Source organism: Sapajus apella, unplaced genomic scaffold (genome assembly GCF_009761245.1).
Source record: "Sapajus apella isolate SASKATOON/1434 unplaced genomic scaffold, GSC_monkey_1.0 scaffold1, whole genome shotgun sequence".
NCBI classification, from domain to species: domain Eukaryota; kingdom Metazoa; phylum Chordata; class Mammalia; order Primates; family Cebidae; genus Sapajus; species Sapajus apella.
In genome coordinates this window covers 59,524,819-59,537,066 of record NW_022436941.1, presented here as the reverse complement: position 1 = coordinate 59,537,066, position 12,248 = coordinate 59,524,819, and the positions used below count along the sequence as shown (strand labels likewise).

The following is a 12,248-nucleotide window of genomic DNA, read 5'->3' as shown; positions in this document are numbered from 1 at the left end:
CTCCTCTCGGTGAGCTTAACTTTTACTCTGAAAGACTCTTTTAACTCAAGCTCCTTGACAAAACACCACACAATTCGGTGAGAACCTTCTTGCCAGTTTTGTTTTTAGGGTAGAATTGTTTCTGAGGTTTAGTGAATATGCTCTGAGAAGACACTGAGAGGATTTCGCTCTGATGTCTCTTCTGACATCTGCCATCTAACCTCCAGGTAACTTAGACATCCCTGCTGACCTACATATAAAACTAACACAATACAACATCTTAGGAAAATAATATCAACTTTGCAAAGAACTTTCTTCCAGTACTAAATACTAGTACTGTGTTCACTTTAAAAGCAGTGGGCTGGGCATGGTGGCTTATGCCTGCAACCTCAGCACTTTGGGAGGCTGAGGTGGGTGGATCACCTGATGTCAGGAGTTTGAGACCAGCCTGGTCAACATGGTGACATCCCGTCTCTACTAAAAATGCAAAAATTAGCCAGGCATAATGGTGCATGCCTGTAATCCCAGCTACTTGGGAGGCTGAGGCACGAGAATCGCTTGAACTTGGGAGGTAGAGGTTGCAGTGAACTGAGATCGTGGCACTGCACTCCAGTCTGGACAACAAGAGCCAAACTCCATCTAAAAAAAAAGTCAACAATAGGCTGGGTACAGTGGCTCATACCTGTAATCCCAGCACTTTGGGAGGCTGAGGCCAGCTGATCACCTGTCAGGAGTTTGAGACCAGTCTGGCCAACATGGCAAAAACCTGTCTCTACTAAAAATATAAAAATTAGCTGGGCATGGGGTGTGCACCTGTAACCCCAGCTACTCTGTAGGCTGCGGCATGAGACTTGCCAACCTTTTGGGAGGCAGAGGTTGCAGTGAGCAGAGGTAACGCCACTGTACTACAGCCTGGGCAACAAGAGCGAAACTCTGTCTCAAAAATAAAAAAAGTCAATGACAGCCTACGCTCAAAATGGAGATGTGTTTTTTCTTCTGGTGATTCATTATTCACTCTTACGTACTCATTTTGTCAAGCAGAGAAGTTATGCACATATGAAAAGCCAGCCCAATAAATTAGTCAGTATACTGATGAATATATTTTCATTAGCTGGATACTGATTCATGTAAATCAATGAAGAGATAAAGTGATGTTGGAATAATTGATCAGATATAAACCTATCCATAGTATAATGAAACCGCTTATAGAGGCCTTCAGGATGTGTTACATTTATAATCATAAGTGAGAAAACTGTAGTGAACGTTGTCATTTTGGGTTGCCCAGCATCCAAACACTTTTCTGTTTTGTCAAGTACAAGGTCAGTGAAGGCCAAGATCTTGCTTCCCACTCTGGAAGCTGGAGAAGAGCAAAGACTCTCCCTCCAGATTCCTTGAACCTGTGTGTGGACATTTGATCATGGTTCTGCCAATCACATCTTCTTTCCTGAGGCTTTGGATCTTCAGGGAGTGATACCAAGGCCAGAGAGAGCAGAGACTCTTCAGAGTGGCTGCTGGATGGGACTGAGATTTCAATGGCTGTTGACAAGTGTCTGGGGCTGATGATGTTAGGGCTGGTACCCTTTGTAAACTGAATCCCTGGAGGGATCCTGATTGTGCCCTACGTACCTGAGTTGCTGTTTCCAAGGCTAATTCTCCATTCTTCCTGAGATTTTTCTTTCTTTTCTTTCTTTTTCTTTTTTTCTTTTTTTTTTTTTTAGAGAGAGACCCTTGAGGCAAGGTCTGTCTCTGTCACCCAGGCTGGAGTGAAGTGACGTGATCATGGCTCACTACAGCTCTGACCTTCTAGGCTTAAGTGGTCCTCCTGCATTAGCCTCTCGCAGTGCGGGGATTACAGGTATGAACCACTGCACCCAGCCCCCTCATGACATTTTTTGAGACATCCAGTATGCTTTCAATAAACTTCTTTTCTGTATATGTTAGCCAGTGTTGGTTTCCTTATTTTCAAGAATACTGGTTGTTTCATACTCTATGTGAGAATAAGATATACAGTATTATGTAAGAAGAACATTTTATTCTATATCTGGTCCAATTCTAGACTGAGAAGAATTAATGTAAAAATTACAGTTACTTTAAGAATAAATTGACAGGAAATCATATATTTTACAAAGAGTATGTTGTAACATGTTTGTTTGGTGCACTTAATTGCTACTCACCCTTTCTATGGACAAAAGACTAATCAGGGACAGCCACAGTCTCCAAGAGCCTGACAGAGAGGCAGTGGTATGCTAGAATTCAAAGGGACCTTTGAAACAATTTTATCCAAACACTTCATTTTATACGAAAGAACACTGAGGTTCTGACTGGTTGAATTACTCACCCTAAATTGCACAACCAATTAGTGAAACAGCAGGAGTTCTAATCAGACACTACTGGGGAACTGTGTTATTCGACAGGAAAGACAAGCAGAGTAGGGGAGGGAGTGGCAATGACTGGTATCTTGCTTGCAGAACTGAGATCACCAAATATCCGTTTGGTTAAGAGGCCTGGGCAGACACAGAATCCAGTCCTGAGGTCAGAGCACGGCCGCACAGCAAGGCTGGCAGGTGCTGCCGTGCTGCTGGACAGTAGGGTTGGATAAGAAAAGGGCTGAACCTAAAGATTTCCTCTTATCCCCAGAGTTGTATGGATTAGAAGCCCAAGAATTTAAACACCCCTTAGCCCACTCAAGCCTTTTTTGTTGTTGTTGAGACAGGGTCTCACTCTGTCACCCAGGCTGGAGTGCAGTGGTGCCATCATAGCTCACTGCAGCCTTGAACTCCTGGACTCAAGAGATCCTCCTGCTTCAGCCTTTTAAGTAGCTGGGATTACAGGCAAACGCCATCATGCCCAGATAATTTTTAAATTTTCCTAGAGATTGGGATCTCATTTGGTTGCCAAGGCCAGTCTCAAACTCCTGGGCTCAAGCCATCTGCTTGCCTCAGCCTCCCAAAATACTGGGATTACAGGTATGAGCACTGCACCGGGCTTCATTCCTTTTTTTTTTTTTTTTAACCTCATGGGAATGTCTCACCTTTCTAAAATTCATGAATCCAGCTGTAATTTCTGGAACGTATGTTTCCTCTGCCTTTGGTCCGAGTCTTGACATGCCTCACAGAATTGGGCTGCAATTGGGCACGTCACCATTTGGGCCTCTGTCTAGTTGTTAGAATTATTCCCTCAGTTGGAGGTGCTTACTTTACATGTTGGGCAGCTATTAGTTGTGTGGGCCCCTTAAGAGAACTAATATATCATTCGGAAGGAGGGAATTTGACTCATTTAAACTGCTTCCTCACGCATCACAATGACTTTCATGTGATGTTAGTGACAGATGGATCTGTTGAAAGCACTGATATGCCTGAGGATACTCATCCCTCCTGCAGGCTGTTGCCATTTAGAGTTGATTTTTATCATTTGATTTCTGCCCAATAGAGATCTTGTTACTATTTTTTTAAGGTTACATGGCTGGGTGAGCAAAGGAACCGCAGGGAGAAGGAAACTGTCTCCAAACCAGGCTGAGGACTATGTAGGGAATGGGGGTGTCACAGGACGGAGAAGACAGGATGAAATTCAGGCCAAACTGAGACCGGCCTTAGTGGGGAAAGTCCAGCATCTTACTATAGGAAAAAGAGTTCAAACAGCAACTGGTCCTATAAGGCTGAGCTTGTAGCTCCTACCTAGTAAACATGTAGAAGAGGAAGAATGAAAACTAAGAAGTGATTCCTGGTGATATGGCTAGGCTTTGTGTCCCCACCCAAAATCTCATCTTAAATCTTAATCCCCATAATCCCCATGTGTCAAGGGTGGGAGCAGGTGGAGGCAATTGGATCATGGGCGTGGTTTCCTCCACGCTGTTCTCGTGATAGTGAGTCTCACGAGATTGATGGTTTTATAAGAGTCTGGCATTTCCCTGCTTGCATCTACTCCATTCTGCCGCCCTGTGAAGAACGTCCCTGCTTCTCCTTTGCCTTCTACCATGCTTCCTGAGGCCTCCCCAGCCATGTGAAACTGCGAGGCAATTAAACCTCTTTCCTTTATAAATTACCCAGTCTCGGGTATTTCTTCACGGCAGCATGACAGTGGACTAATACACCTCGTTAAGGTACAATAACAAAAGTATATCTTTTTAAAACTTCAAAAGTATTTCGTGTTTTTACATCATGGTGTGATGAAAACAACAAATTGTTGTAATCTGTATTGAAGTATTATATAGGTGATGATAACTATTCATTGTATAATAGGATAATTTGATGCTTTACGGGTTTTAGTTAGGGATGTCTTATTTCTTGGAGATTGCAGAGGTTAAGAACTAGAAAATTAATAATATAACTTTCAGGTTTGCTTCAAATTCAAAGAAAATGATTTTAGAGTGAAATGTTAAAATGGATTATGAGACCTTCATATCAGTGTAATATAATCCATATCTTTAAGCTCTGAGGAAAAAACATCTATGTGTTAAGGCTCCTTGGGAGAAAACACCTTTCCTTGTTATTAGAACCTCTTTCTGCTGGCTGAATTTTATGTTCTTTGATTCTAGTGAAGATTGATTATACCTGTGACTATGCAAGAGCAATCACCCAGAATATTAGCAAGGCCATATTCTGTGCGGGTTTCAAGATCTTATGCAAAGTACAGCAATGACTGAATTGTAGTTTAAAAAGAACAGGAAGACATTTTATTTTCCTTTTTCTTTCTTTTTTTTTTTTTTTTTTTTTTTTGAGATGAGGTCTCACTCTCACCCAGGCTGGAGTGTGGTGGTGCAATTTCTGATCACTGCAATTTCTGTTCACTCCACCTCCCTTCGGTGATTCTCTTGCCTCAGCCTCCTGAGTAGCTGAGATTACAGGTGTGCGCCACCACACCTGGCTAATTTTTGTATTTTCAGTAGAGATGGGGTTTCACTGTGTTGGCCAGGCTGGTCTCAAACTCCTGACCTCAAGCGATTCACTCATCTCGGCCTCCCAAAGTCCTAGGATTACAGGCATGAGCCACCATGCCTGGCCAGGGAAACATTTTCAACATCCTGATAGATTCTGGCTTGCTATTGTGACCAACATTTAGCAGAGAGGTAAAAAAGAATCAATGGAGCCACTAGTCAATTTGCAGTGTAGCATTTATTTTATTTTATAGACAGAGTCTCATTCTGTCGCCAGGCTGGAGTGTGGTGGCATGATCTCGGCTCACTGCAACCTCCGCGTTCTGAGTTCAAGGGATTCTTCTGCCTCAGCTTCCTGAGTAGCTGGGCCTACAGGTGTGTGCCACCACGCCCACCTAATTTTTGTACTTTTAGTAGAGATGAGTTTTCATCATGTCGGCTAGGATGGTCTCCGTCTCTTGATCTTGTGATCCGCCCACCTTCCGCCACAAGGTGCTGAGATTATAGATGTGAAGCCACTGTGCCCGGCCACAATGCAGCATTTATAATAACAATATGGCCGGGCATGGTGGCTCACGCCTGTAATCCCAGCACTTTGGGAGGCCAAGGTGGGCAGATCACTTGAGGTCAGGAGTTTGAGACAAGCCTGGCCAATATGGTGAAAGAAACCTGTCTCTACTAAAAATACAAAAAATAGCTGGGCATGGTGGCACATGCCTGTAATTCCAGCTACTCAGGAGGCTGAGGCAGGAGAATGGCTTAGAACCAGGAGGCGGAGTTTGCAGTGAGCTGAGATTGCTCTACCATAATCCAGCCTGGGTGACAGAGTGAGACTCCCTCTCAAAAAACAAAAAAAAAATATGTATATATATACACACACATATATATATATATGTAATATCACAAAATCAAAATGTACATCCAATCACTGCTGGTGAGCAAAGGCAAAGTAAACTGGGCAATCATTGCTTTGTGTATTGTATGTGTATTTTTCTGGGGATAGAGCCCAATTCCCTTCTACCTACCCTTTCACCAAGTGATTCTTCACTGTCACTCTCTGAGCAGGCTCCTCTTCTGGGCCCTCCCATTTCCCACCTCCTTCTCCCCTTGGTTGGCAAATGCTATTGTACTTTAAGACCCATCTGAACACCATAGTTTCTGGATGCAGTGTTGGACAAGATGATTTAGGTTGCTAGTGATAGAAACTCAAACTAGCTCAGGCAGAAAAGAGGGATTAGGCCAGGCGTGGTGGCTCATGCCTATAGTCCCAGCACTTTGGGAGGCCGAGGTGGGCAGATCGCCTGAGGTCAGGAGTTTGAGACCAGTCTGGCTAACATAGTGAAACCCCATTTCTACTAAAAATACAAAAATTAGCTGGGTGTGGTTGTGCATGCCTGTAATCCCAGCTACTCAGGAGACTAAGGCAGAAGAATCATTTGAATCAAGGAGGCGGAGGTTGTAATGAGCCAAGATCCCCACACTGCACTCCGGCCTGGGCTACAGAGTGAGACTCCATCTCAAGAAAAGAAAAAGAAGGGCCAGGCGCGGTGGCTCACGCCTGTAATCCCAACACTTTGGGAGGCCGAGACGGGCGGATCATGAGATCAACAGATTGAGACCATCCTGGCCAACATGGTGAAACCCCGTCTCTACTAAAAATACAAAAAAATTAGCTGGGCGCGGTGGCGCTCGCCTGTAGTCCCAGCTACTCGGGAGGCTGAGGCAGGAGAATTGCTTGAACCCGGGAGGCGGAGGTTACAGTGCGCCAAGGTCGCACCACTGCACTCCAGCCTGGTGCCTGGTGATGGAGTGAGACTCTATCTCAAAAAAAAAAAAAAAGAAAAGAGGGGTTATTGGGTCATAAAGTTTTGGGAGAACGGGATGCAACTGGCCTTCTTGGGAATCTATAAGCAGCAACTCAGACTTCTTTCTCCATTTCTCATTCCTAAAACCCTGGGCTTGATGGCTCATTTTAAACCTTGCAGAGAAAAATGAAAGCAGCATGCAGAGAAGAGGGTCACCTTCAGATTTGCAGTCCAGACTCAGCCTGGGGCTCATTTTGGGATTCCTGAGATTCTACAGGCTCATAATAAATACCCTATTTGATTAAGCTAGCATGAGAAGGCTTCTGTTACGCATGGACCTGACAAAATGAAATGAGGTCTTGGAATGTCCTTGCAAAAGGAAAAGTACAACTCCTCCTCAGATGATCTTTGATGCTATCACCGATTGGAGCAGGAAGACTTGGGAAGCCACTGGGATGGATTAAACAATTAGAAAACTCTCACTAAGAGTCTTTTGAGCATAGGGCAGGATTCTAGGTCTGTGAACCTCGCCGATGTTTCCGTGCCTTACATCACATTCCCACCTCTGTTTTCAGCCAGGCCCCTAGGACCTATAATAGTGACCTTGAGAATGCATCCTTTAAAGGCCCTTCTCTCCTGCTTTACTCTCTCTATTCCCTAATTTCTGCTTCCTAGGGTTGCATTCCAAATAAACTGCATGTTCCCAGACCTCGTCAAAGTTCTGCTTTAAGAAAAACTCAAACCAATATAGAGAGACATATGAGATGTGGTATTTGCCCATAGGGGACTTATGAGTTTAGTTGGAGTATTTGAACAAATATTCCTGGAAAACAATGAAATGAAAATAAAAGGCAGGTTTCAGTTAAATGACACATGAGTGGTACCGATTCTAGTCCATTATAGTTGCTATAGATTTTATTAAATTTTAGTAATAATTATTCCAGCTCCACTAACTCTGAGAAGATCTGGTTCTTCCAAAATTATTATTTCATTTGATACTTTATTAATCTTGTATCACCGAAGCACTCTGTTCTCAGCTAAGTATGAAGAGGTGGGTTTGGGTACACTTTGTACCATATCCTTAGTGATCTGTAATTACATCCTGTCATTCCAATGCTATTCTATTCAGCTTTAAAGAACTGAAACATCCCTTAACATTTTACTTTTTCTCAATACTAAACAGAACACTTAGGTCTTCACAGAATCATCCTGGAATATGTCATGAGAGTAAACAAAAACAAAATTATCACTTTGTACTTGGGGTCAATTATTTTAAAGGAAAAATAAAGGAATTTAATTTTTGTTTTAAAGTAACAAATACACTTTTAATTGATCTCAGATAAAAACTATTTGGCGAAGATTAGTAATCATTTCAGCCCCTAATCTGTTAGAACTGCATCCTGAACAGCCTTGATAAACTGGGTTAACTGTTTACATTCACTATTTCACATTATCCACGGTATAAGAAAAAACAAGGCATTGTGTCAGTTTAGGTTAAATGCATGGCTGGCAACCAAATCCTGTCTCTTTTATTCTGTTTTTTTTTTTTTATGTAGCTCTTCTACTTTGTTGATATCAGCTTTCACAGCATCTTCCTTGGCAGTCCCTTTCAGCTCATTCCAGCATCCCGCTTTGCCTTGCCTTCGAGGTCCAACATCATGGGCCATTCTGTATTTAAGTCATGCACAGTTGCTTGTTTGTAGCAGCTGTAAATGAACATCATCTCTTCATCTGCTGGCTTGGTCTTAAGGTGCTTACTATCCTTGGCAGCTTTCTCTAACAGCCTGAGACATCCTGGCAGTGTTGAAAGGATTCCTGGGAGTCCACTGAGAAGGTGCAGAGCAGGAAGCCATTGGAATTTAATTTTTTAATTGCAAAACTAAAATAGCAATATTAAGAACATTTTTGAGTAAATAGAAACATACTATCAAAACTTATTTTAACTTTGTGATTGTTATGGTTGGCCATTTTATGGATATGTTTGGTATGCATTGTAGCATTGGTTAAATGTTGTATCCAGTCGTCTTTCAAGGATATTTTGGAGCTTTAGGAAGTCATCCTGAAAGATTTTCTAGTCCCCTGAAGTATTACAGGATTATATACCAGCCAATTGGTGCTATGGTTTGAATATGTAACACTTCAAAACTCAAGTGTTGTCAATATTAAGAGATAGCGCCTTTAAGAGATGATTAGGACATGTAGGCTCCTTCCTCATTAATGGGATTAAGGCTGCCATCTCCAGGAATTATCAATCAAACTTTGGTTGATAATTCCTGGAGATGGCAGCCCGTAAAAGAGGCTTCACACAGCATGCAGCTTGTCCTTCAGCCTTCTGCCATGTAAGAACACAGCAGGAAAGCTCTCCCCAAACCAAACGCTAGTCCCTTGGTCTTGGACTTTCCAGCCTCCAGAATTGTGAGAAATAAATTTCTGTTTCTTATAAATTACATAGTCTCAAGTACTCTGTTATAGCAGCACTAAATAAACTAAGACAGGTGGACTTCACCATCCACTCTGCAGAAGTATAAGGGAGGCTGTTTTCCCAATTCCCTTTCTCTTCTAGGCCCATTTAAACCAGAGATTCTGGTTGCCGTATTTATGAAAGAAGCCACTAGAAAAATTCCTTAAAATATCAAGCTCTCTTAATGTATTTTATGGATTTTTCACTTCTAATTATTGAAGAGTTATATGTATTAGGAAGGCAGAACATTGTATCTGCATTTCGGAGTTGGGGCCAGACGCTTCTTTACTTCTGTATTTTGGTTTTTACTTTCTTCTAAGTACCATGATAATAAGAATTTATCTTCGCAGACAATGACAATGTGCCTTTTATTTTTGCTGTGCATTCAGTGGTAAAACCTTATACTGTAAATATTCTGTTTTTCAGTTCTAGGCATTTTCCTTGTGTTACTTCTTTGACAATTTATTTGCTTTCATTTTCTCTATTCTTTCTCTCTGGACCTCCTACTTTTAGCATGTTAATCCTCCTAGATTAACAATATACTTATTTATATCATAAATATACATATATGTGAATATAATATAGATACACATATATGTGTATTATATATGTATATATGATATCTCTCTCCTTTTATTGATCTCTTTGTTTTTTGTTCTGCTTTTGGTAAGATTTCCTCAAATTTATCTTTCAACTTCCTAATTTTTTATTGCTAACATCATCATATTTTTAAATTTCTAACAACTCTTTCTTGGTATCTGAATTTTTTTCTATGGTGTCATCCTCTTGTTTCATAGATGTAATATCTTTAATCTCTCTAAGGCTATTAATAAGATTATTTGAAACTTATTTTCTTTTCATTATTCCTAAGTTCATATTTTCTGCATTGCATTTTCACTTTATTTATTTTTAAAATTCCTCCTTTTAAGTCTAAACATTTCCCCAACTTTAAATCTAGTAAACGCGTTTTCAAAGCTTAAGGAAAAATCCCTAGAATTTAGTCTAATTGGCTCTGATTGGCTCAAGTTGGGTCATTTGCCCATTCTTGAACCAGGCACTGTGTAGGGAGACCACAGTGGTCCAGTTGGTTGAGAGTGGATCAACATTCCTCCCCTAGAACTAGATGGAAAGTCAGCTCCGTCAGAACTTTGTGAGTGGGGGAAGAGTGAGCCTTCAGAGAAAAATACTAGGAAAAGAGCAAAGGGATACTGGATGGCCAAAAAAGAACATACATGCTTAATATAGCACCTTGTCCTGGGGGTTTTCTCTGCAGGAACCTAGCCTAGCAGTTAAAAAGGCAATGTCTGAATTCCTATAGTGACCAGTTATTCACAATTTTAAGATAATTCAGTTTATCCCCAGATAACACCACCTTTTAGGAAAGTCTTGTATTATGCCAACATCTAACTTTCTTTGGCTGTCATCTGTGACCCTAGTTTTGCCCTTGAGATACGTGAAGGCCATTCTCAAGTTCTTAGGTCTTTTCTTTTCAGACTTAATACCTGCTGCTATATGTTTTCCTAATCTGAAAACATTTTTAGTCTTTTCTCCATCTTTGACCCTATTTTTTTTCTTTAAGTTTAAGCATTTTGGTGTAGCATGAGCAGCTCAGATCATAGAGTACCAAAATGCTTTATACTTTCAAAATTGATTCATATTCAGCTGTTTAAGTTAGTTTCTGAACGTAATCTAAGAGTATGTATAGAGTTCATTTATTTACTAAATAATATGCATTGAACCTCTACTGCAATAATTCTTAAACCTTTGTTGCACATTAGAATAATCACAGAAACTTAAAAATTCTGATGCCTGGTCTATACCCCAAAGCAAAATTGGACTCTATAGGATCGAGAGGGGATAGGAATTCAGGCACCAGTATTTTAAGCTCCCCAGATGATGCTAATGTACTCTACTATGCAGCCGGCCTCCTTCAAAATACAATATCAATGGGTATAGATTTCCTTAAGGTAGGTGTTTCAGAGAATTAATTTGAGGCATATCTCCATTGTTTGCGTCTGGCTGACCTTGGGCAATTTCTGTATAGGATTATTCATCAGGTCCTATCAGAGAAAGCAACCTGGGGCAAGCCAGCTATTTAGCCATGGATAACTATCAAGGTTTCTGAGAAAAAGTACTTGTATTAATACTTGGTTAAAAACTTGCTTTTAAGCCGGGCGCGGTGGCTCACGCCTGTAATCCCAGCACTTTGGGAGGCCGAGGCGGGTGGATCACGAGGTCAAGAGATCGAGACCATCCTGGTCAACATGGTGAAACCCCGTCTCTACTAAAAATACAAAAAATCAGCTGGGCATGGTGGCGTGTGCCTGTAATCCCAGCTACCCAGGAGGCCGAGGCAGGAGAATTGCCTGAACCCAGGAGGCGGAGGTTGCGGTGAGCCGAGATCGTGCCATTGCACTCCAGCCTGGGTAACAAGAGCAAAACTCCGTCTCAAAAAAAAACAAACAAACAAACAAAAACAAAACAAAACAAAACAAAAAAAAAACCTTGCTTTTATATAATTTTCTAAGTTTGGTTGATAATTCCTGGAGGATGGTATCTGAGTTTATTAAACTGACCTCATGCAGGATCAAGAGTAGCATTATGTTCTGGTGGTAACTTAAGAGATCTTCTTGAAATTATTTTCAACCAAAAAAATTTAGTCCTGTCTTTTATGACTATGAATTAGAGGCCATCTGTGAAGCTGCTGTGTTTTATAGAAAAGCCTGCATTTAGACTGACATTTATCTTATAATGTGGCAATAAAATTTCTGAAACATTTACAGAACAAAGGTTAAGGCCAAACTTTATCGGCATAGTGTTTATAGAGAATAAATCTGTACAAAAAAGGGGGCAGATTTATTATGTATTTAACTACAGTGTCTATTGTGTGTTTAAGAGCCCATATTAAATGAAGCAGATTCACTGACGTAGGAAGGGAAGGGAGGGAGGTTGAGAATCAGGAAGGGAGAAAGTCTAGTGAATTTCCGTAAGAGCTGCCTTTGAACTGTCTTCTGTTCTGGCACTTGCTGACTTTGAATCATTTTTCCCAATTTTTACTGTAAATATTTTCAAACATATAGAAAAGCTTAAAGAATGTTGTGATGACGTGTATATTCTTGCATATTACGCA

General features: G+C 41.0%; 1 pseudogene; it reads right to left on the bottom strand.

Annotated features, from left to right (window-relative positions):
- Nucleotides 1–7,960: 7,960 nt before the first annotated feature.
- On the bottom strand, nucleotides 7,961–8,380 carry LOC116561845 (annotated as a pseudogene).
- Between the last annotated feature and the right edge of the window lie 3,868 nt (nucleotides 8,381–12,248).